At 31.0% G+C, this 27590-nt stretch overlaps 1 pseudogene; it reads left to right on the top strand.

The window, feature by feature from the left end:
- The first annotated feature begins 1658 nt into the window (after positions 1-1658).
- LOC139525162 (sodium-dependent phosphate transport protein 2B-like) lies at positions 1659-25227 on the top strand (annotated as a pseudogene).
- The last annotated feature ends 2363 nt before the right edge of the window (positions 25228-27590 follow it).

Below are 27590 nucleotides of genomic sequence, written 5' to 3'. Positions count from 1 at the left end.
ATACTTGTATCTACTTTGGCCATTCTTTTTATGAAACAAAGCAACACCAACTCTTTCAATTTGTCTTTTAGTTTGGAATGTGGAATACTTGTGTAAAGTGTAGAAAAGTCAAATGTTTTAATACTATTGCAAGATGAAAGAGAGTTAGATTGTATGTACTCTAAAAGATCTTTGGAATTTTTAAGTATCCACATCTGATTCACGCCAACAAGTTACCTTCATTTCTAGACAAAGTGTGTCTCCTTTTTTAAATGACGTATTCACTTGAGTGCAGAAAATTTGTGATATTTTGAAAATTTGTCAGAGTGTATAAATTATTTGTAATCAACAGCAAATTGCCCCAATAAAAAAATAATTATTTTTTTTATGTTACATGTCTTTTGATTTGCTGAGAGTTTTTTGTATTTCAGGAGATAGACATGTTTTTTTTTATGTGACCGTGCCCTTAAAAAGGGAATTTAGAATTGAATAAAAAGGACTGACCGTAACATTTTTCTGACTCTTTGACATAATCTAAAAAATGTGGTGCACACTTTTAAATAACCCGATCAACCGAATTATTCAGTGTGCACCACTTTTTTGTGTTATATTTTCTAGACAGAAGAAAATATTACAATCATTCCTTCAACAGATATCTAAAGAATCAGATAACACTCATGCCTTAGATCCGGTTTGTGAACCTCTGGTTTCTTTAAACTATTGTGTGTCGGCCCATCTTTCCCTTTTAAATCATCTTTGAAGAGTTAGCTACCTAATTTAGGATTTAAATCAAATATATATGATACCCATGAATCTTAGAATACATTTATACATTTTAACAAGTTTATTTACTTACAATATAGGCATAACAAAATGACAATTTGAAAACTTATGTATGCCTAATATCAACAATGATATATGAAAACTACAATTCATCAGTGTTGGAAATATATAGGTGAACTCAACTGATGATCAATATGGAAATTCTATGTTTCTAATATACAGAAAATCAAATAATGTTTCTAATATACAGAAAATCAAATAATGTTTCTTTTCTTTTAAATGAGCAAATAACTGACAGTGAGAGTGCTTCTAGACAATAACAGAGGGATGAAGAAGAGAAAATTATTTTACATGATGAAATTATTTAGAAACAAATTACATACTAGTAATTTATGTGAATATTTCTTATGTTCATTTGAAATCTTTATCTATTTTAAAGATTACACATCTACAATTATGATGTTTGCGAAGTGAAATGATAAACCAACGTCTTACAATTTTCATTTCAAATAGGGAAAATTTTAGAAAAAAAAAACCATTCTGTTGCCTTGAATTTTGCTGCCGACATAATATTATTTTTATTAAACCTGGAACCTTCACTTTGAATAACGAAGATAGGTTAAATGTTTTTATGTTTACTTCATAGTAAAACTGTCAACTCTTTGCATTTACTTAATGTTGTACTGGTTTCGAGATATCATAAATTCTGTTTAAATATGTACTTATTGTGAACCCGAACTACGTTTTGAATAAACAGTAACGTAAGTTGTAAGATTTTTGAAGTGTTATGACGATTTGTCTCAAAGTTAAGTTTGCTTGTTTCAGATTAAACGGGAAAATATATTTACAGAATACCTGTTTTAAACATTAAAAGTTAAATCTCACTTGTATAAAAAATGGAAGAAGAAAAAACCTCAAATAAAGGCAAGACACCTGAATCATTAGAGAATAAGAAGATGTGGCATAATTGTATGTAAAGTGTTTGTTTGCAATAAGGAATTATTGCAAGAGATACGGAAGAGCTTTGCATTTAATTTAGTATCCTAACATTTTCTGTATTTGTCCTGTGATGGATATATATCCAAATAAGGCGATGCGATTAAATTGCAAATGAGACAGCTATGAAAAGACGTAGATGTAAGAAATGAATTACCTGAATGTAAGATATAATGAACGTTAATGAAAGGAATTGTAGGTAACAGTGTGACCTTTAACAATTACCAAAAACCAATATTGCACAATTAGATGTAAAAGGCACTTGCATGACAAAACGAAAGACAAATCAAACCTTTAATATTACCTGCGCCCAGTTATATTTATTTTGGCATGTTTGTTCGCAAAGTTATCGACAGACAAATCGTCGCCTTCAGCAAATTGTTGAAAATATACGTAGACGTCACGAAAAAGGGAACACAGTAAAATACATCATGATAGATGTGTTAAGAAACAGAAATAACAGAAAAAGAAAATACAGACTAAAGATACCAAGGGGAATTCATAAATATGCTTAATGAAAAGTGTCACAAAATAATGAACTAATTCACTGCCACTGCTGGTGGAGTATTTATCATCCAGCCTAGTAGTCAGCACTTCTGTGTTGACATGAATTTTCATTGATATGGTCATAATTATAAATAACGTGTATACAAAAAACTTGAATATTTGAGAAACTAAAGCTTCTCTACCTCAGGAATAGATCACATTAGCTGTGTTTGGCAAAACCTTTAAGATTTTTTGGTCCTCATTGCTCTTCAACTTCGTACTTTATTTGGCCTTTTAAACTATTTTTTTATTCGAGCGTCACTGATGAATCTTTTGTGGACGAAACACGCGTTAGTCGCAAATACACAATTTCTATACTAGCATCTATGATGAGTTAATTCACAAAGCAGTGTCTGTAATAATATGTATTTTTAGCAGTCGATCTATTTCAGCTCAGGAACATTCTTATCACACAACCTGGTATCATAACCAAGGGCCGATAAAACAACTCATTTGAAAACTGCCTGGTTGTTATATTGAGTATATTTTAAGTCACTCAAAATATCATTTTGTAAGAAATATTTACTTTTCAATAACATTACTACTTAATGAAGTAAAATTTAAGATATGTTAACTTCACAATGTAAAGTAAATAACTGTGAATATTTCTTGGAGAGAAAATTATTTAATCTTTATCACTAAATTAAATTGATGTACTTTAATATATATTTGTGTACACAGTAAAAATAGCTCTAGTATTGATGTAAAGAAAAACCTAAAAATCTTTACAAAAATAACAAAACTGTATCATTTAAGTTGTAAATATTGCCTTATTTAGCAAGATGTGATTTAGTTTTTATCTCAAAAAACATTTTGAGGTTCTTAAATTAACACCACAACACACGTCATGCGTTATAGCCTTGAACTCACAGATGAACTGTTACTATGTTTAGGGTACTGAAAGTATAAGATCAGCAAATTCAACAATGCATTTCCAGAACGACAGCTTCTTTTAAAGACAGAGGAACGACAAATATGGAATACGAAACACCACGGGTAAGTTATTTTGTTATGTTTCATCTTGTGCAAGGTCATACAAAAGAAATATGCATTTAAGAGCATGCTTAGCTTTGAAAAGAAGTATCAAAATGACTTCTTATAGATCTATAAAAAATATTGTAGCAGTCAACAACTTTAGCTGTGGATAATTCTGTATTTGAATTCTTGCAGCCATAGAATTATAAAACTGTTTTTTCCCGTAGTTTTTATGTCTGTGTATTAACACGCACTGTACAAGAAAAAAACCAATTAACGAATAAAAAATCCCTATTCAACTTAAGGTTCCAACGGCAGTGGTAGAAGTAGATTCAAATGGGATATATCAGATAAAACAAAGGAAGAACATACTGACCCTTGGGCTGTCAGTACTAAAGAAAATGATTATGGACCTGAATGGAAAAGTCAGTGCTTTACTTTCAATGAAAGTATGTTTTTTTGTGATAATGCGAGTGATTTGAATTTCTACTTTACATTCTTTTTAAGGCATACTAGTAGAAGATATCATTTTAATTTTGTTTTTATGTTTTGCGAGTGATTTGAATGTTTACATAACAATCTTATTTAAGCATAGAAGGTTCTATTAAATTATATTATTATGTTTTGCTAAACTTACAGATATACGCTATTTAAACATTATACAATGTTGTACATCTCCAAATTTGTATGCGCCTGTTTAAAGTCATTAAATTTTATGTCAGTTTTTTTAATTTATTTAGTTAAACTTTTCCACAACTTGCTTACACTAGAAGAACGAATAATATTTTGACAAATTGTATAGACACATGTTTATTGTTAAATATTGTATGTTGCCCTCTGTATATCTTTTGGTAGATTTTTTGACAATCATGTAGTCTTTTGTCTATCAAACACTTATTTTTCATCTATTGTTTCAGATATGTCATGAAAAGAAAAATCAGTTTACCTCATAACTGTCCTCATCAAGATTGCATTTATTTTTGGATTCTTATACCTTTGTATTTGTTCACTTGGTTTTCTCAGTGATGCCTTTCAGCTGGTTGGAGGTACGTAAAGTAAATATGTGGCACTGTTGTGATAATAAACATAAAATTATAATATATCCTTATGATTATTATTTTGTATTACATTCACTTTTTTGAAGTATCTTCTGTTTGTTAATCAAGACATTTTTGTTGCACAAGACATTTTAAAACTATATGTAATTACACATTATAAATCTCGTACGTTAGAAGCACTTTTAAAGATCGAATCTAAAATTCAGATAGTTTAAAATCATCATCTGTTTCTGAATAAATGAGATGTTTATAATCTATTTTTCATTTGTGGAAAGGAAACCAGTTATCGTTACACCAGACATGTTTATTTTCTTTGAAAAGAGCTAGAATATCAGAAACAGAGGTAAAAATGCAATTTCTTAGAGCACATACCTTACATACAAGTGGAGGATGTATATCTTCAAATAAAATAATTCACTGATGTCCTTACGCAGAAACTTCTCCAACAAAGTTATGAGGAGGACAGATTAAAATTGACACTCCGTAAATTTTATGGACACCATCACGAATTGGTGGATCCATACGATGTGTCTTTAACCAAACTAGCTAAGGACATTTTTACCACATGGTAGATTGTGGTTTGTCATTATGTCGTCTAATCTTTTAATTACCAAACGTGACTTATTCCCGATTGTGACTGTTTTGCTGAGTGTGAATTCGCATTACTATAAGACGTGTTACAGTACTTGTCTATCCCAAATTCATGTATTTAGTTTAAATGTTTTATGTTATATTTGTAATTCTCATCGGATTTTGTCAAATGTGTTGACGTCTTTTCTATTATATTTATGTGTTATGGAAAGAAAAATTAATCACCGCCGACATTTATTAGATTTAATTTTGGTCAACGTAATCTACGATAATTTACGTTTGAAGTTGGATTCATAACAAACTGGACATATATATATTATAGTTAATTGCTATTAATAAGTATTGCAATATGCATTGTGTTTAAATGCAATATCAGTATTTAGTTCTATTATAATCTTTAATCAATCCTAATTCTATCTTACTTTTGAGATATAGTTTTTCATATGTGACGTCATTTTTCTGCTGTTTCAGAAATTTCATATATCAAATGTGACGTAATTTTTAATGCCTTTTCACCATCGTATGTGACGTCATTTTCATAATTTACTGCGTTGAGGCCTGGACTGAGTCGGGTGTGTCTATTCTGTGTTGGTCTTTTGGCATTATGTATTCGTGTTTGTTTTATGTAATGAGTTAATACTTCAGTTTCATTATGTATATCTGTTATATTCATTTGATAAAATTTACTGTTTGCAATAGCATTAATTGTTCTATATAATAAGGATGTTCTTATCCCAAGCATAAAAACATAGTCGTATTTGACACAACCTTTTTCAACTTTTGATCTTCAGTGCTGTACAACTTTGTACTTTTTTTCGCTTTCGATCTTTTATATCTGGGCGTCACTGGTGAGTCTTGTGTGGACAAGGCGTGTTTTTGGCGTATTAAATTTTAAACCTGATGCTTTTTGTTATTCATTAATCATGTGTTTCTTTGTCTTATACGTTCTCCTATTTATTTGTATTGTAGTCCTTTAATAATATGTTGTCATTTCAATGTTATATTTAACATTGCCATTAAAGTGCGAGGTTTGGCATGCCACAAAACCAGGTTCAACCCACCATTTGTTCCTTTAAAAATGTCCTGTACCAAGTCAGGAATATGGCCATTGTTATATTATAGTTCGTTTCTGTGTGTGTTACAATTTAACGTTGCGTCGTTTGTTTTCTCTTATTTTTGAGTGTAAATTGACATTGCGATAAGACGTGTCACGGTACTTGTCTATCCCAAATTCTTGTATTTGGTTTTGATGTTATACTTGTTATTCTCGTGGGATTTTGTCTGATGCTTGGTCCGTTTCTGTGTGTGTTACATTGTAGTGTTGTGTCATTGTTCTCCTCTTATATTTATACGTTTCCCTCAGTTTTAGTTTGGTACCCCGATTTTGTTTTTTGTCCATGGATTTATGAGTTTGTACAGCGGTATACTACTGTTGCCTTTATTCAGTTTGTGAACTTCAATGTATAAAAAAGGAAATGTGATGTCATTACCAATGACACACTAAACTATCTAAAGAGTCCATGGCATATGGCATTGTTATACTAATAAAATCATCATAGAATCTATACCAGGATTAAAATTTTGTGTTTGGGTTTCTTCTACAAAGACTCATCACTGATGCATGAAGAAAAAAAGTGAAAAAGGCCCAATAAAGTTCTTAGTTGAAGAGCATTGAGGACCAAAAATTCCTTGAAGTTTTGCCAAATACAGCTAGGGTAATCTATTTCTGAAGTAGCAAAGCCTTTAAGTATTTCAAATGTTCACTACAAGGCCTTCAACAATGAGCAACATTTATACTGTGTACTAAAGCTAAAATATTAAGCTTTCATGACAAAAAACAAAACCCTCCACAGATAAATATGTTATTGTGGAAATAAAGAAAATTATTTTTACTATTATTACATGTTTCTAGCTATTTATATGTTATAAAGTAGATATTAAAATTTTTAAGAAATTCATGTAGAAGCCCATAATTATTTAAGAGCCAGTCTGTGATAAAACCATGCAAAATGGTCCAAATCCAAAATATTCCAATCAGACTGATATTTTGTATTTTAGATACCTTATATGTAATAACTATTTGTGCAAAATATTTTGAAAAATATTCAGCCATTATTTGTGTATGCCGAACATTCGATAATTGTCTATTTCTGTACTGACAAATGGCCATTTCAAGCCTATTTTAGGGTATTTTGACCTGATTTTTTTTTGTTTTATAGAAAAAATACAGCTTAATGATAACAAATATCTTAACTAACAACTTAAAATGAAAGGAAATTATGATAATTCAAAAAGTTGTGAGATTTCTCAATACCCCTACTAACAGGTTGAAATTGCATGGTTTTGAAAAAGTGCCGATTCAGCAAAATTTGTATATTTTTAAAGGCTTGAATCTTGTAAGATCATGTTTTATTTTCAATAAAATGTAATATTTCATGAAGCTTATATATTTATCTACAAAATGCAAGAAAATGGTGCTCGGCAAATGATACCTTCTTACGAGAAAATAATAATTAAAGATAGGCGTGATGGCCATTTTGCCGATTTTTTGATTTTTTTATCTGTTTCATTAGAAACTTTTTAAAAGTATGTAATAGTCAAAATATAAGAAAAATAATGACTGAACTAATGTTTACTGGTTATATTAATTGAATAAACCAAGTTTAACTTAGTTTAAATTATAAAATATACTAAAGGAGTAAACCCGGGAAAACCGCTTTTTTGCATTTTTTGCCCCGAAACTGAGCAGTTTTACCATATGTTTGAAATCTTAACTTATTCAAAAGTAAATTACTTTAGTAACTTAAAATGGGCTGTTTTATTTACAATACTATGCACACTCATCAGGTAATATCATCATGAGTTCTTCACAATTTTAGCATTTTATATTTTTATAATAGTCTAGTTTTTAGACGCTTTTTTGTCTAAATTCAAAGTGGCCACAATTGAGTTCAGTCTTAAATTTTTAAAACATGTTGTATTTGATAATGATTCATAAAACTGTTTAACATATAAGAGATAGAGACTCAACATGAATGCAACCCCTTGCAATTTAGACAAAAATTCTATCATAAAAGTACTAAAAATTCTAAGCACGTCTCCTTCAGATGAAATCGGGGTATTTTCTTTTCTAAAATAGTATGAAAATGTAGACAAAATTGTACAAACTGCGCAGCCTTGTACATCCATGTTATCTAATTCCAGAAAAGATGAAGATTTAATAGTTTTGTGAATTTCATAGAATTGTGCCTCTTACCTAGAACAGTGCTATATTTTGTATATTGTGATAAAGCTTTATGTCAAATATAAAGAGACTACTCCTAGTAGTTCCTGATAAAACTGGAACTGAAATTTTGTGACGCTGACATGAACCAGTTAGTTATCCCTATGTCAATTCTGGGAGAACAGTGGACATAACAGTAATGTTAAATTTCCTCCTAGAATGTAATCTCAAGCAATTTGAGGCTTGGGAATAAGACATGTAAAATACAGATGGCCTATTACTACCAGCTGAGACAAACACAAATATTTCAAATTGCAATAAAATTTATTTCATAACCACATGTAATAACCAGATACTCCGCAGGGTGCAGCTTTATACGACCGCAGAGGTCGAACCCTGAACAGTTGGGGCAAGTATGGACACATTTAAGCTTGATATAGCTCTGAATTTGGATTGTGATTAAATAGTTGACACAACAGAATGAGTGTGGTCTAAGAACTTACACTTAAAAACTTTAAAAAATTTAATTTGACATTTACCTATTATGGTCCAATATCCAAAATCTAAATACATGGTTAGATTCAGCATATCATAGAACCCCAAGAATTCAATTTTTGATGCAATCAAATAATGTTCAATTTTAGACCCCATTAGACTTCAATGTTGACCAATTTGATAACCAGGCCCAAATATTAAAAATCTAAATACATGGTTAGATTCAGCATATTGAAGAACCCCATTTATTCAATTTTGTTGAAATCAAACAAAGTTTAATTTTGGACCCCGATTTCAACCAACTTGAAAACTGGGCCCATAATCAAAAATCTTAGTACATTTTTAGATTCAGCATATCAAAGAACCCCAAGAACTAAATTTTTGTTAAAATCAAAAATAAGTTTAATTTTGGACCCTTTGGACCTTAATGTAAACCAATTTGAAAACAGGACCAAAATTTAAGAACCTAAATTCACTGTTAGATTTGACATATCAAAGAACCCCAATAATTCATTTTTTGATGAAATCAAACAGTTTAATTTTGGACCCTTTGTGGCCCCTAATTCCTAACCTGTTAGGACCAAAACTCCCAAAATCAATCCCAACCTTTCTTTTATGGTCATAAACCTTGTGTTTAAATTTCATAGATTTCTATTTACTTATACTAAAGTTATAGTGCGAAAACCAAATATCTTTGGATGACGACAACGATGACAACGGCAACGTCATACCAATATACAACCAAAAATTTTCATTTTTTGCGGTTGTATATACAAATATACACAGATAAATGGTTAAACTGTTGAGCAGGCATACAATTACCCGGCCACGTCCACTTGTATTTTTGTCCATCTGATGAGTTAAGCCTTTTTCAACTGATTTTTATAATTCGTTCTTATGTTTTACTGTTATACCACTGTCCTAGGTTAGGGATAGGATTGGGATCCCCCGCTAACATGTTTAACCCCGCTACATTATTTATGTATGTGTCTGTCCCAAGTCAGGAGCCTGTAATTCAGTGGTAGTCGTTTGTTTATGTGTAACATATTTGTTTTTCATTCATTTTTAATATACATAAGGCCATTAGTTTTCTCATTTGAATTGTTTTACATTGTCTTATCGGGGACTTTTATAGCTGACTATGCGGTATGGGCTTTGCTCATTGTTTAAGGCCGTACAGTGACCTTTAGTTGTTAATGTCTGTGTCATTTTGGTCTCTTGTGGACAGTTGTCTCATTGGCAATCATACCACATCTTCTTTTTTATATTGTCATTAAAATGGTAAGATTTTACTGTTTATATACATGTAATATTATGGTGGTCTACCGTAAAGAAAAACATGCAAAATGGTCTAAATACAAGTTTTTAGTCATGAATGAACATGATGAAGGTATTAGCAAAAAAAAGTAAAAGTTTGATAGATCTGAAAAAATTTAACATAATAAAGTCATCAATTTATATTTTAACTAAGTATTAAACAATTTTGCAGCATCAGCATTTTTTTGGATAAAAACAAGCATTCTGTGAGTAATACATGGCAATACATAGTCCCCAACCCGTTACAAATTCATTGTAATGGAACAAAATTTTAACTTGATCTATAATTTGTCATGGTGTAAACTACATAAAAATATCGAGACAAAATCTTCAAGCAAAAAAAAAAACTTGTTGAATTCTGACTATCTAAGTGAATTTCCTATGTCCAAAGACTACAACTCTGCACACAAATATCAGACTGGAACAAAACTGAATCACTAAATACCAAAGAAAAGGAAAAACATTCAAAATGTCATTTTGTCTTAAAAAAAATGAGTTATTTCCGTTTGAACAGAAATTTTCGAATGAATAAGTATTTCATCAAAAATTTAATTCTAGAGAAAGGGCTTCAACTGAACAAAGAGAAAAGCTTAAAGCGTGAATAATGAATTTGACCTGTAACTTGTCATGATAAATCAATAAACCAAATATCAAATCAAAATCTACAAGCACAAAAACTCTTGATTTGCCAAAATGACAGATAGACAGAGTGAGACTGGCAGACAGATAAACGCAGTGCAAACCTAAGTCCACTTAGACGTTAGCCGTTAGGGGACTTAAAATCAAAATCTCAAAGTATCAACAAACAGGAAAGAGATGTTCTTTGGATAGGGAACATTCAAGATAATTTTGGAAAAGCTTTCGATTTTTGAAGAAGTAGGGTCACCTCAATTGTCTTTCTTTTATCTTGATTTAATCTGAGATATAAATCAAAAACTTTTATTTGGCACATTATATATGCACATATAAACTTTTTTCGTAGATGAAAAAAAAATGGCCACATTTTTTACATACGCTCTAATAGACACAGATTTCGAATCTAGACACTCGATGAATTGGTTGCATTCCAATCAAAAGTTTCAAAGAGGAAGATTTTTTGAAGTACAAGTATGTTCACAACTCTGTTTCATATAACAAGCTTTTTAAAAGACTGTCATCAATTGAAAGTATGTGAAAATCAGGTGCTCCGCAGGGTGCAGCTTTATACAACCGCAGTGGTTGGACCCTGAACAGTTGGGGCAAATTAAAGTTGGCCACAATGTTCAAGCTTGATGTTGTCTGAATTTGGATTGTGATTGCATTTTTGACAAAATAAAGGTTTTTGTTACAAAATAAATGTGGTCAAAGATCAACAAATCTTGTGCAATTGAAGATTTCTTCTTGAAAATTTTCAAAATTTGAAATTTGAAAAATTTTGAAAAAAAAAAGAAATCCCTTAAAAAATTGTTTAGAAATCCCCTCCCCCCCATTTATTGAAACCCCCTTTAAGGAATAACCCTTAAACACAATCCCATCCTTTCCTTTTAAGTATAGAACCTTGTAGTACAATTACAGAGAGATCCATATACTTAAACCCAAGTTATTGTTTGGAAACTAGAAACATGCTTCTTTTTGGCCCTTTTTTGGCCCCTTATTCCTACATATTTTGGACAATTAATCCAAAACTAAATCCCAGCCTCCCCTTTGTTATATGGAGCATTGTGGTACAATTTGAGAGAGATCCATACAATTACACACAAGTTATTGTCTTGAAACTAGAAAAATGCTTCTTTTTGTTTTTTGGCCCCTTTTTGGCCCTTAATTCCTAACTTTGAACCCATGACCCATTCAAATGAATCCAAACCTTCTACGTGTGGTTTTAAACATTGTGATACAATACAATATCAGAGCAATTGAAATACTTATACGTTATTATCCTTAAACTATAAATTGCTTGTTTTGGGCCCCTTTTGGGCCCTTAATTCCTAAACGGTTGGGACCATCAACCCCAAAATCGATCCAAACCTTCCTTTTGTGGTATTGAACCTTCTGAAAAAAAATCATAAAGATCTATACACTTAAACTAAAGTTTTTGTCCGGAATATAAGTCTACTTTGATCAGTTTTAGTTAAAATATTAAGGGGCAAAACTATTACAATTAGTGCATTTTATAGATATTTGGGAGCATTTTTTTACCTTTTCCCAATGTTTGCCAGGCTAAATTTGTTTACTTGTCTTAGAACTAATATGCACCTTTAAAAAAATCCTAAAAGTTGAAAAAAATAAATATGATCTTGAGAGAAAACACCTGTTGAGTACATGTACTACATGCAAGTTATATAATACATCTGTTGCACGAACCTCTCTGGCAACCTGCCAAAAGGTAAAAAAAATGTCAAAATGCATTTTTTCTTTTTTCTTTATAATGTTCTTTGCAAAATATAACAAGATAATGCTATATTTAAGAGATATATCAATTATACAGACCTTTAAAAAGTACCTAAATATGGTGATTTTTTGGGCATTTTTTTTTTAATAATTCACAAATATGCAAATAAGGCTGTTAAATGAAAAATAGTGTGAATTTACAAAATTTTTTTTTTATCTTAACTCCTAAATACCCAAAGATTTTGGAAATATATATTATGTTGCCCAGTTATAACTACCAATTTGGACGAAATTTGAGATTTTGCATGGTTTTATGGCAGACTGGCTCTTAAAATATTATTTTGTAGGTTACACCATCTGCTTTGGATGATACTGATAGTGAATTTCAGGTCAGCCAGGAAACAGGCTCTCAGTTGTCACAGTCTGACATCAGAATTCTGTGTCAAATTCACTTAAACTTGAGTCCCTTATCAAGTTTCTTTCTATCTCTGGTGTTAGTCCTGTTAAAGAATTGAATGCTTACATAAGAGATTCCAGCACCAGAACCCAACAACGCTATATCAGCAAGGCCAAACAATGCATGGAACTGATGCTTTCGACAATATGTCCTCGGGAAGAGGATTTTATATAAAAAAAGCAGTTTTTAATGATATGTCTACAAAAACAATGGAGGAAAATGCTACACTTGAAACACTAGTTGAAATTTACAAAGGGCTGATTCATGGACATTTCAGCGACAGATTCTGACAACCATTGTTAAAGACAAGGAATTACAAGATGTAAAAAAGGTAAGATTTAAAAATATTTAAAAGTAGAATGAACTTTGCGGACTATGCGGTATGGGCTTTGCTAATTGTTGAAGGCCGTACGGTGACCTATAGTTGTTAATGTCTGTGTCATGTTGGTCTCTTGTGGACAGTTGTCTCATTGGCAATCATACCACCATATATTATAAATTATTGCAATATTTTTATCTATTGGACAGAATGAATATCAGCTATAAGAGACATTCCATTCTGAGCTTGATACATTTATATATCAGTATGTAGATTTTCCAAAAACTGCTATTATTAATCTCACAGTTCGGTTTAAATTTTAATCTTCAAAAATTGCAATAATAAATGCACACAATTCTATTTCTGAATGTACAGTATTGCCTTTATCTAATTTTTGACCAAAAAGACTGGTTTTTTTATATATAGAATTAAGATGAAAGTCATAGAAAAAAATGTGAAAAATATGCCTGCATGACTGTGTATAGGTTATTGTATTTGCAATATTTATTGTATTCTTTTTTAAAAACCCAACATTTTCATTATATAAATAACAGATAGCTGAGAGAGGGATAGAGCAGATTGTTATCCTGAGGCTGAGAAAAAACATTGTCAAAAAAGTTGACTAAAGTACATTTTTATAAAGCGCCGCGCTTTATAAAAATGTATTTTATTCAACACTCTTACACCCCAATGAATTTACAAAAAAAATAAGCATTCTATTTTTAATTGAAGATTCAGAACTTGCTTCAAGGAGAAATTTTTATTCTAAAAATAATTATTCTCAATTAAAATGATTTTTAAAAGCATTGAAGCAATGATCTGTGGTATTGGATTTAGATTAAATTGTACAGTTTATGCAAATGTTTATATTTTCCCACTCTTTTCAATTTTCAGCTTATACCTAGATTGACTCGTTACAAATTTAACCAAGCAAAAGAGCATATTGAGCAATTCGGTGTAGGGGAACCAGTTACAACCAAAAAGCTGTCAAGTGAAAAGTATAATGTAAGCCAGTTAGATCATTTTATTGACTTTATAACGTCCGGACAGATAGTTAAAGATCAACCCTTTGGTGAGAAAACATTGAAAACGGAAACAGGAGAGGTCATTATAATACCAACTGTTATACGAAGTCTTACACCTTCCTCCATTATTTCTCAGTATGTAGCATTATGCAACGAGGAGAATGTTAAACTTCTTGGTAAGCAATTTGTTATTCAAATGGACTTGTGAAATTCATGTGAAATTCATAATTAAGCCAATTATATAAAAGCACTTGAGATAATTGTTAGCTTTTTTTTTATTATCTTGTCTATTATTATAAGTGATCTGTGAACATAATTCTATTGTTTTGAAATCTATTGTTTCGAAATTATCAACAGTAATACCCTACTTTAATTATTTGAAGAAATAGGACGTTGATATGCAATTTACTGTATGTGAAAAAAAAACATAACACAGATTGAGACAAAGAAAAACATATTGGTCCAGATTTGGAATGCAATACATAACCTTGTACATGTAACTGTAATGAAACTCTTGGTATTGTTAATAAGTGTTGAAAGAGAAATATGTGTGAGTTAACATATATATGTAATGGCAATTTCTACCAAAAATAAAATAAGTAAGTGTATATGGTGGACCAGACTTTGGTATCAATGGACTTAACTTTGAATTGGCATTTTTGTAGTTTGAAATTTGCCTATTACCAATATATGTATCAGTTGATTTAAAGGTGTTTCCCCATAAAGATAATGTACTAAATATTGTACATAGTACATGGGCATATCCACAATTTTTATGTAAAATAGAAAGATTTGGTCTGGTTTCAAATGAGACAACTATCCATTATGTTCATATGACATTGATTGATGTAAACAACTAAAGGTCACCGTGCATCCTTCAATAATGACCCAAAAAAGTCAGCTGTTAAACAATTACATATTTAAGTCAATACCATGCAAATTACCACCATGATTTTAGCTTATATTTTACAATTATAATATCAGGATGCTTTTTCAGAAATTGAAATGAAATGAATTCTTATTCAATGTTTTGTAGGGAGCAGAACACTGTACAAAATACTTGATGAATGCTCAGCTGTGGTCAGAAAAAGTGTTGAGGGTCTTGATAATTTCATCATGGAAGGATGTAAAGGTTTTGATGAACTTGACAAAGTCATCAAAAGACTAGAGTTGCCAACTGAAGAAGTAAAGTGCTTGTTATTAGGCCTACAAAAGGCGAAAACATATCTTAAAGCAGGGTTGAAGGTTAGTTTGAAATAAGTTTCTGAATAACTAGGATTACAAATGAATTAAAAATGGATCAATTACAATACAGTACCTCATAAGATTTTAAAACAAAATGCGGTATGATTGCCAATGAGACAACTATCCACCAGAGTTGAAGTAAAGTAGATGTATAAGTAATTAAAGGTAACCATGAGTTTTAAAATATCTATGCAATGTCTGGAACATCTAGAAAATTGGTTTATTACTACAATACTTATATTTTAAACATTTTTTATAGGTATAGGAAGATGTGGTATGAGTGCTAATGAGACAACTCTCCATCCAAATAACAGTTTATAAAAGTAAACAATTATAGGTCAAGGTACGGCCTTCAACACGGAGCCTTGGCTCACACCGAACAACAAGCTATAAAGGGCCCCAAAATTACAAGTGTAAAACCATCCAATCGGAAAACCAACAGTCTAATCTATATAAAAAAAAACGAGAAACGAGAAACATGTATATTCTATAAATTACACAAACAAAGGACAACTACTGTACATCAGTTTCTATATAAGAACTTTTGAGGCAATAGATAAATCTTGTTTTTTTAGTTTTATTTTATATGTTGATAAAGAAATGAAATGTTATAATTACTCTAATTTTAAATAATTTTAGTCACATATTTCAAGAGAAAGTTTGGTTATTGACCACTGCACATAATATGCTCTAAGCAGTCCCTCTGAACCAAATTATACTTCAGAATGTAATTATCAACATACTAAGCTTTGTGAAGATTGTGAAAGTTTAGAATTGAGTCTCAATACCATCAAGAAAAAAGCTGAGGAGCATCCATGGCAGAACAAAGAGGCAACAATGTATATGGTAAGATAAAAGATAATATAACCTTGAAAAAAGTATAACTTTGATTTTACAATGATACCAAAAATGTGAAAACAATAAAAGTATCTCTTTTTTCAATTGATTCATTTTGTATTCCATTATATTTCAAAGTTAGTCAAATTGATTTAAATTTACCATGATTCGTCAAAATATCCTTATCGTGATTTGTCAGATGTCTGATAAAATAATTATTACCATCATCAGAAAAAAAGTTAACTTGATTCATCAAAATCATATACTTTTTATTGTCTAAAATAAAGTGTATATTTTATCGTCATGAACCATAAATTACTGTTAATGTCATTTGGCAAGATTTTGTATCGTTATTTATAATGAAGGTCTTTCAACAAGTTGTTTAAACACATTTTTGTGTATTTTTTTTTAGGTAGATGAATCTATTATAGCCATAAGGAGATGGAAATCTCACGACATACGATCCAGGAATCAGGAGCAAGCCAGATCTGACATTGTACAACAAATGACAAACGAGGATGCCATAATAACATGTGACTGGACAATGAAGTTCCTGCCTAGGAAATATAGAGAAGGTAATTTTTGCTTAACTGAATTAAAATAACACTGATAGAAACAAGGCATATGACCTGTATAGCTTGCAGGAAAAACAGCAGGAAAGGTTTTCAGAGAGAACAAAATTCTCACCAACCCGGTAGCTGGTTTGATGACGGGACTTCTGGTTACTTTTTTTTTACAAAGTTCCTCCACTACAACGTCGATAATTATCACTATGGTAGGATCTGATAGTAAGTTTTGTTTTGATTCAAAATTAATGAAGATAACTCATTTAAAATTTAGTATATCAATTTTGAAAAAAAGCTTCCCATAAGCAGATGAAAGACATATTTGATGATTTATTCGATGCAATCGATGTAAGAATATATTGATGCTAGTAATATGCAATGTTAAACAGTGACAACTAAACAAATTCTTAATTTGTTAATTTTTATAGAATTTCATCTAACTACTAACTAAATCCTATCAGGCTTGTAAAAGTAAGGGTAAATAAACTCTTCATAGGTATCAGGATTGAAATTTTAAATTTACGTCAGACGCGCGTTTCGTTTACAAAAGACTCATCAGTGACACTCGAATAAAAAAATGTTAAAAAGGCAAAAAAAAGTACGTAGTTGAAGAGCATTGAGGACCAAACATTCCTAAAAGTTTTGCCAAATACAGCTTAGGTAATTTATTCCTGAGGTAGATAAGCCTTAGCTTCTTATGGAGATTGAAGATAGCTAATTTTATCTTATAACTTAATATTACACTAAACAGATGATTTCGTCTCCCTGATTTACTCAACGATGGTGGCTTTCTTGGTTAAACAAATCTATCAAATCAAATTTTTACAAATCCATTGCCAACGAGGGTCGTTATATTCATATGCGGTAAAGCTTAGCGAAAGGTATTGCGACGTAATCAGTCAAACAAACTTTATTAGATATTCTCTTTAAGGAACGATCATTTTCATTGGTCAATTCAAACCTTCGACCTCACACCTGTGAAACTAGAACACGCGTACTATAACGTTGAATGGACTGATCAATATTCACGTAGCTGGTCAAGGTCGTTTAAAGCTTCCATCGTCGTATTTGCGTACATGATTGTGTTCTTGATTATGCAATCACAATTCTAGCTTTTATAAATCTGCATGTGAAATTCATAGGTTTTATAATTTTCTGCAATTAATAGTAAAATTTTAAACTTTAAAATCTTAACAGTTTTCACATCGAAATATTTAATTCAAATTTGTCCTCTGGATCAAGGGACGACACCAAAAGCTCAATGAAAAATTAAAAAAGAAACTCAATCCACATATGTTTTTGATTGACTCCAAATACGAATACATACTACATGTACTTTAGCGAATAGTTCAGCAATGTTATGCAGCTCTATTCTTACAGTATAAAATTAAAAATTAAATGTTCATCCATTTAAAATCGAAAACAGTACATTTATATTTAAAAAAAGAAGATGTGGTATGATTGCCCTTCTGATTCCTTCTGTCCGGTGGGCGTCCGTTTTTTTACGGATGTGTTCTTAAAAAGTGACAAATCTTAACTGTGGGAGTATACCTAGCTTGTATACTATAAATACATATATAAAAGAAGATGTGGTATGATTGCCAATGAGACAACTCTCCACAAGAGACCAAAATAACACAGAAATTAACAACTATAAATCACCGTACGGCTTTCAATAATGAGCAAAGCCCATACCGCAAAGTCAGCCATAAAAGGCCCCGAAATGACAATGTAAAACAATTCAAACGAGAATTGTTCCTTATAAACTACGACATTTCTCGCAAGTATTAATTTATTATTTTGTTCAACACATGCAAAAGAAATAATCTTCGCCGATGTTACATTTCAATTTATTACAACAATATGCCTTCACTGATTTCATTCAGGTGCACAAATGATACGATTAAAGTTATTTTGTTTCTATTTTGGGGGACAATTTTCCTCCGTTTATGGTACGCTTAGCTACTGTGTGTATGTTTTATAGCATGAAAATGATAAAAGAGGAATGTCAGTGCAACCCATCATCAATTATTGTAATGGTATTATGAGATACTTATTATAAGTGACTACGGCATTGTTAGGATTATAACCTATCGTCAGTATGAAAGAAATTAAAAGTGGTTCATATATTCATCCGTATAAAAGCGGCACATGCATTTTATTTTATCCTTATATTTCTCATTATGCGATACACGATAATTGAGTTGCTGCATGCATAAAGAACTTAGAATATTACTTATACAAAATATCAGTATAATATTTCGACCCCACTATTTGAAGTTAACAAAAGATTTATTTAATTCTTTTGACCAAAGGTTTGTAAACTAAACAAATCCTTGTTTTTACGTTCGTAGTAACATATAGTACATTCCATTGTCGGTCAAGTGTGTCAATTCACGTGCACACTGACTACATTGTTGTTGTATTTGAATCTTTCGGCCAATGAAATGAGACGTTACAAGTTGTTTGTTTATGATACGCCAGAATGTTATTAATGAACTATCAAATGCTAAACTTCACTGCATTTCACTGTAAAGAACCAAACATGAAGCTAAAACGGATGATTTCAGCTTTCCAAACATAATGCTTCTATTTCTATGTAGCATCAATCTAACAGAGTCTGCATATGAAGTATATATCTCCCAGTTGATACGATATTTCAGAGGCTGTATTTACTATTATGATTTCCTTGCCAGAGAGTTGATGGTACAAAAGGTTTCACGTGGTAAAGTTGAAGTCATTCCTTTAAAAATTGCACGGACACTATCATGAGCCTATTGACCTTTATGTGATATATGTTTCACAGATGACAACGGATATCTTCTAATTGTTGTAACCCAAACCCCGTCTCATTTTCCTGTAACGTGGCATCTCCAAATTAGAATGATCATAGAGTGTACGCGAGTACAACAGCAACATATAGAGCAGGATCTATTAACTCTGTCGGAGTGCCTGGGATCATAGACTGATTTTGGTGGGGTTCAGGTTACACAGTCTCTAGTTTATATATGTTTAGTTTGTATACTGTTATTGATGAACTTATGAGTGTGAATGTCATTTTGATATCTTCAACATCTCTTATGAATGCTTACTACAGTGATTGAATAAGAGTTTATGTATTTTATTTAAGTTATTCCAATGAAGACCGCTATACCAATGGTAATGGGAGCAAATATTGGAACATCAGTTACGAATACCATAGTTTCATTGACACAGTCGAATGATCGAGAAAAGTTCCGGAAGGCATTTGGTGGTGCAACAGTGCTAGATATGTTTAACTGGTTGTCTGTTATAATCCTTCTACCAATAGAAATAGCATTTCATTATTTATATCATCTGACAAACGCCATTGTTACAAGCTTACATTCAACAGAATCTGGCAAGAAGAAGGACCTACTAAAATTAATAACAAGACCCTTTACAGAGCTCGTTGTCCAGGTAATCATAAACAAAAGACCACACATTGTTCTTTTATTACCTTGATTTGTATACTAGTATTCCAAATTAATATAATACTGGGGACCAAAGTTATGTGTTATGTGTCCAACTATAAACGTGCAAAATAGACCAATTTGATGAACAAGATCAAACAAGTTGGTGACTGTTGAAATCTCAACATTATAATGCATTAAATTGCAAATAGACTAGACCAATGAAGATTTTTTTATTTGTAATTTTTGCAAAAAAAAATTGCTGATAATTGTGTAATAAGCGGGAGGTTTGGCATGCCACAAAACCAGGTTCAACCCACCCTTTTTTCATAAAATGCCCTGTACCAAGTCAGGAAAATGGCCATTGTTACATTATAGTTCGTTTCTGTGTGTGTTACATTTCTCTTATATTTGATACGTTTCCCTCAGTTTTAGTTTGTAACCCGGATTTGTATTTTCTCTATCGATTTATGAATTTTGAACAGCGGTATACTACTGTTGCCATTATTTGTCGTTATTTAAACAATGAACATAAAAATGTCAATTTCTCCCAACCAAATTTACCTTGTACACTAGATTTTGATATAGACTGGTCATTGTAATGGAATCTTATGCAATTTACTTTTTGCCTTTTGCGTATAATACCAGAACGTAAGTGTTACAATAATTGGTTAAACACAAGGATGGTAAAGTTGAAATAAATTTATTCATGTAGTTGTTGAAAATAGTTATAGATCAATTCGTTGGCCGGATTTGTCTACCTCATGAATTACAATGAGGGGCAACTGTAATTTGTACAAAGTTTTTAATACTTCTTTCTAGATTAATAAGCATATTATCACAGACATAGCATTGAATGAAAACGGTGCTGCAAACCGTTCGATGTTATATCGTTGGTGCAGACAAATAAAGCAGCCATACAATGCCACGACAGACCATCATAGTAATTTCAGTATGTTTACATGAGTTTTTATACTTGGATAAGAACAAATATATTATGTTTTTACTTAACACTATTATAGGTGCTTGTATTAAGACAATTTTGAAAGTGTGCAAATAGTAATTAACTTTCTCCAGGAAAGCTCGGAATATATTCACGTGTTAAGGTAAGTAAAATATAGAAGGGCCAACAATTTAAATAATACTAGTAAATTACCTCATGCTATGCACAAGAATTTCACTACAGAAGCAAGAACAGCTTATTATTCATCTGAGTTCACTGTCCGTTTTTTGTATCCTGCATACTCCATAGTTGTGTGTTGTGGACTGATGTTTGTCTGTTTGGCGTTCTTGGTCATTGTGTTGTATAATCGTGTTTTTTTTATCTTTCACTTTTATTTATACCTTGGAATATAATAACAATTGTGTAAAATTCTTTTCCTTTCATCAACGTTTTTTTTTTTTAACTTACACCTTGAATTACCTTAAGATATTTGTCTATACCTAAGACTGCAACCTTCCATTGCTTGAGTGAATTTTGATAGGAGTTTACTCGTATATTATGATTCTCATACTGCTGTTTTAAAATGAGTTCTGAAATGATGGTAATGGACTGATATATTTATCTATGCCTTGCATCACTTTTTCTGAATAAAACTTTCTTTTTCTTCTCTATACTAAGCAAAACGTTAAATACATAGTTTATATCCGATCCTATGACAGCATGTGACTTCGATAAACGACAAAAGTGACTTGATCACTTATTGATCAATTAAGGTTTAAACCAAGCTTCTTGTGCTGATTTTTAAGATTTTAAAAGAGATTCATCTATCAGGCATTGGGAAAAGTTAACAGTATAGATAACAAAATATTAATCGAAGCAAATAAATCAATCGTGCAACACATTAAGGAATAAGTTGGTGGTAAAATATATAGATTATGAAATAATGGATAAAGGCATTATAAAATAGAGATCAATAATTACAAATTTGAATATTCAAAATTATAGACATGAAAACCATTAGTTCAGACTCTTCGGTGATAGACATATATTTTTTGGTTTATTTGCTTGATTTTTCTGCAGATAAAAAATATAATTGCGATATAGTTTCGTTTAAAAATGAGAATACGGTAAAATTTTATTTTAGATATAACAATTGTTGACCAGTTGAAAAGACACGAGATAGATTATACTATTGAAGGTATTAACACTACCAAATATGTATCATAAGTGATATTTAATGATTGATGATAAAGTAAATATGTTTTCATAAAATACAATTACCATTCATATAAAGTTTGAAAAATTCTTAAGTTAATATTTGATATATTTGGAAATGTGAAAGTGTTGAGTTTACTGATCACATATACAAACAAGAATGTGTCCAAAGTACACGGATGCCCCACTCGCACTATCATTTTCCATGTTCAATGGACCGTTAAAATGGGTAAAAAATATAATTAGGCATTAAAATTAGAAAGATCATATCATAGGGAACGTTTGTACTAAGTTTCAAGTTGATTGGACTTCAACTTCATCAAAAACTACCTTGACCAAAAACTTTAACCTGAAACTCGCACTTTCATTTTCTATGTTCAGTGGACCGTGAAATTGGGGTCAAAAGTATAATTGGTCTTTAAAATTAGAAAGATGATATCATAAGGAGCATATGTACTAAGTTTCAAGTTGATTGGACTTCAGCTTCATCAAAAACTACCTTGACCAAAAACTTTAACCTGAAGCGGGACAGACGGACAAACGAACGGACGAACGAACAGACGAACGGACGCACAGACCAGAAAACATAATGCCCCTCTACTATCGTAGGTGGGGCACAAAAATGCGATACTGTTCAAGACAATTTTTATTAATATAACGGTATTATTTATATAAGTTTCTCATTGAGTAATGATGACTTATCCTTATATCTAAATTTGTAAAAAAGAATTTAACCTTTTTGCAGGTGACAATTTGTTTTCCAAAACAGACTTGTATGATTCAAATATTGAACTACTCAGACTTACTGTTGATTTCACTAAGATTTATAGTGGTATATTTGGTCAGTTTGGTGAAACTGTTAAGTTCACTCTAAAAAGGTTCAGTGGCTAAAATCGTAAAACATATCATCAACTCAGATTTCCCCGGAGTATTTAAACATTTGACAGGATATGTTGCAATACTTATTGGAACAGGTTTGTTTATTAATGAAAAGTTATGTTCCAAGTTACAATACATAATCGAACACATATGTATTGAAGAAATAAACACAATATATGATATTCAGAATAAAAATGATATAACAAAATACTAAACCCCGAAGCAAATTCCAAAAGGAGATAGTCGATTAAAACGGACAAAACCAAGTCTTTCAAACATCAAAACAAGTGAAAAAAACCTACCATATTCCTGACTTGGTACAAAAATGTTCCGAAAAAAATATATTAAACTGTAGTGTACAAGTTCAGTTGCAACTCAATTATTTTTTTGATGGAGATAATTCAATTAACATACAAAGAGAAGTAATAGATAATAGCCAATTAAGAGCTATAGAAGTGACTTTTCGTTAGTAACATAAGCAACTTATATCTATTCTGATAAACTCTACCTGTCCGCTTGATATCAAATCAATATATTGTAAAACATCTATTATGTGTAATAATTCAATTGTATTCCCCGATAGTTCAATTTTTATTCGTATTTGGAATAATGAAATTTCATTGGTATGACTAATACAGGTGACATAATTTTACCTGTGGATTCAGAACAATGAAAGATACTGAATGCATTTATTCCAGATTAAAAATCAAGACATTATTAACATGTTATTAAGTAAATGATATTTCAAAGATTTATATTATAAACCAAAATAATCTCTTGATAATATATATTGATTATGTTATTTTATCGTTAATATACACAAGGTAATTAATTTCAAGATGGTTAAATAACATTACTCGGCAGCGAATATTGTGCAGAGAAATACAAATATTTATTCCACGAATATGCTCTAATCTTACCATGTGATAATTTGAAAAAAATAGTTTGGTTCGGGTGATAATTATCCAAACAGTGTTCATTATGTATATTTTTGTCGATTCGTCCATATTGAAATATGTTTCTTCTCTGTTGAGGCATATGATAAAAAAAAATTCATATCGAATGTTCTAAATTTGGGGTCCGACGTTCGTGAACTTTTCACTCTTTAAACTTCTATTTAGGAAACACGTAAAAGGATCAATTAATGAATCTGTTGTTTTCTCAATTGTTGAAGCATATGATAAAAAGGTCATAACATGTCATTTTTCATATCGTGGCTCTTGAGCTGATATTGAACCTATGACTGATAATACATGCGATATGAAAAATGCTATGTAATAAACTGATATAATCATATGTTTGTTCTTTTCGCTTCAATAATTTTTTGACTTTCTTTTCAGGAATGACGATTTCTGTCCAGAGTAGCTCTGTATTCACATCAACGTTAACGCCGTTAGTTGGAGTTGGAGTTGTAAGCCTTGATCGGATGTATCCCCTCACTCTTGGTGCAAATATTGGAACATGTATTTCAGGAATACTTGCTGCTCTCGCAAGTCCTGCTAATGCTATACCATACGCACTTCAAATTACACTTTGTCATTTATTTTTTCACCTCATTTTTATTTTATCCTATACCGATTACAAGAAAAGCGCCAATTAATCTTGAGAAAAAGCTGGGAAATATCACTGCACTGGTTTTCAGTCGTATATTTGATAGTGATGTTCCTTGTTCTTCCATGTTTCATTTTTGGTTTATCTCTTTCGGGAACGCTGCCATTTTCAATTATTGGCTCAATGATATTATTTTCTATACTTAGTATTTGTATCATAAACTGTTGCCAATCAAAATGCAAAAGTTGTTTGCCTCAAGTTTTGAAAAATTGGAACTGTTTACCGTTGTGCTGCCATTCTTTCAATTCATTAGACAAAGTGATGAAAACACTTTTCGGAGTATGCAAATGTTGTAACAAAGAAACAGAAAATTCAGTCTCTAAAATAGCCGAACAAACCATTTCAGATTCAGCATTCACAGTGTTATAGAATTCATGTGAACATTGTATTCTGTGTAACTCTTTAAACTGCACGTAGTTTTAGATAAGAGTTTCGTGTCAAAAGAATTTATATTTTCGCACGCAGTTGCCAATTTTACTATGAAGTTACTAGTTCTGAATAGAATGACGACATGTTGCCAAAAATAACGTTTGTGCTAACATATTAAAATAGTTTATGTATCCTGTTATGTTTATTGGTCGCCATATACTCGAAAATTTGTCCGAAATATATAACTTTATTCGAAATTAATACAAAAGTATTCTCATTCCGGTACAAACTATTAATGTAAGTATGACGTAATGCAGAAAATGCTTTCATACATCAATGGATCATGTATAATTTTTAACTTGTAAAACTTATACTTTTATTGTGTATTACTTACAACTACAAAACATAGAATTTTGTTTTAAGTGAAATTTAGACAACAATATATTAATGAGACAATTGTAGAAATATTTTTGCATACGATCTATTCCAATCAAAAGTTGTATCTTGATTACAATTTGTACAAACAAAAATTAACTTAATCCTTACTAAAATGATATGCAATGACACTTATGAAAATGATAAAGTATTTCACAATATCGAATATTTTCGATACATTGATTCATTTGTTGACTGTTGATTGCTTAACGTACAGGGGCAAAATGTTCAGGAGAAGAACAAATTAAAAAAAATACAATAGGTAGGTCCTGTTGTAAAAGCCGTTCGGAATGCAGGCCGGGGAATTTTAGATTGTCACTGGAAAATGAAGAGGAATTGGATAGGGAAAAAAACTATTTACTTGCAACAGGTCACCTAAAGACACTTCAAGAATTGTTGCGAGAATTCCAATCGTACACAAAGCGTTGTACTATCTCTAAACGGACTCTGATTTAACGTTCCAAATCTAACCGGACGTGTTTTTATTAATAAAAAAGCAATTGGCTTAAATTGTAGATCTTCGTTCCTTTTACATCACCTTATGATAGATGTCGAAACAAGACGATCTTGAAGGATAATTCACTGTGAAAGAATGGGTAATATGCCTTTTTTGAAACCTAAACTTCGGTATTTTTTTGTGCTAAAAATAATATTATTATAAATAAACCCATCACAGATACAATATTCAACAAATTGTACAATAGACGCGCGTTTCTTATACTTTGTTTAGAAATTTAAGTAAAAGAAATGGTGGGATGAACCTGGTTTTCTGGCTAGCCAAACGTCGCGCTTTATGGCAATGTTAAATATACCTCTTAAAAAACAACATTACATGACAGGAGTACAGTACAAAAAAATGCAGTACAGAGAATCAATGATATAATAGTACATTTCGACATGTTAACCAGAGAATAAAAACGAATACCTTAAATAGATTTAGGACAGTACACAGTAACAGCATAATAGAATTACGAACTGTGTGTCACACAATGTATCAAAGCTACAAAAAAGTGACGTCACAGTTAAATTTCTAAAAGTTAGAGATTCGGTTTATAATTATGTTATTTGATGTATGTTATAACAATTACAAGAATATCAATATAAAATTGTGTTTATAATTGTGCAACTAACTGCACTTTATAACTATGTCTGTTTTTTTCCAAATCAAACTGTGTCAAACAAATAAATTATGTGCCATGGTTGCTTTAAACTAAAATCATACAATGAACGCGGTGATTAATTATTTTTACTTTTACATACGAATAGAAAATTAAAAATAGAATTAAATCTACAAACGATAAGACACAAAAACAATATCAGACAAAATAACAAATAAAAAATAAATTCTTTGTATCTAAAAAATTCAAATATAACTGACCATTTCAATGATAATCATGTCAACACAGAAATGCTTACCACTAGGCTAGTACTACCATAAAAGAGAAAACCTTCAATAGCTGTGGCATCGATTCAGTGGCTTTAAATAAAGTCACCATAGAAATAAACCATAGTTACCAGGATGAAATTTTCTATTTACGCCAGACGCGCGTTTCGTCTTCAAAAGACTCACCAGTGACATTCTAATCATAAAAGTTTTAAAGGCCAAGTAAAGTACGAATTTGAAGAGCATTGGGGCAAAATATTTTGAAAGGCTTTGCAAAGTATAGCTAAGATTATTACATGTTGAATTGGGTTAATTATTGGCAGAGTTTTTAGTGAATCCAGTATCGAAACTGATGAAATAATATTACAGTGCATAAACTACCTTAAAAGTAAGAAGATGTGGTATGAACGTCAATGAGACAATTATCCACTAGAGAAAATGAAGTAGAAGTTAACAACAACATAAACGGTAACAATTGTTCTGCCCAGATATTAATATCGACAATCAATATCTCTTCTGAATTTGAATTCTGAACTAGATTTTG

This window comes from Mytilus edulis, chromosome 5, assembly GCF_963676685.1.
Source record: "Mytilus edulis chromosome 5, xbMytEdul2.2, whole genome shotgun sequence".
Taxonomy (NCBI): Eukaryota; Metazoa; Mollusca; class Bivalvia; order Mytilida; family Mytilidae; genus Mytilus; species Mytilus edulis.
This window is presented reverse-complemented; position numbering and strand designations above follow the sequence as displayed.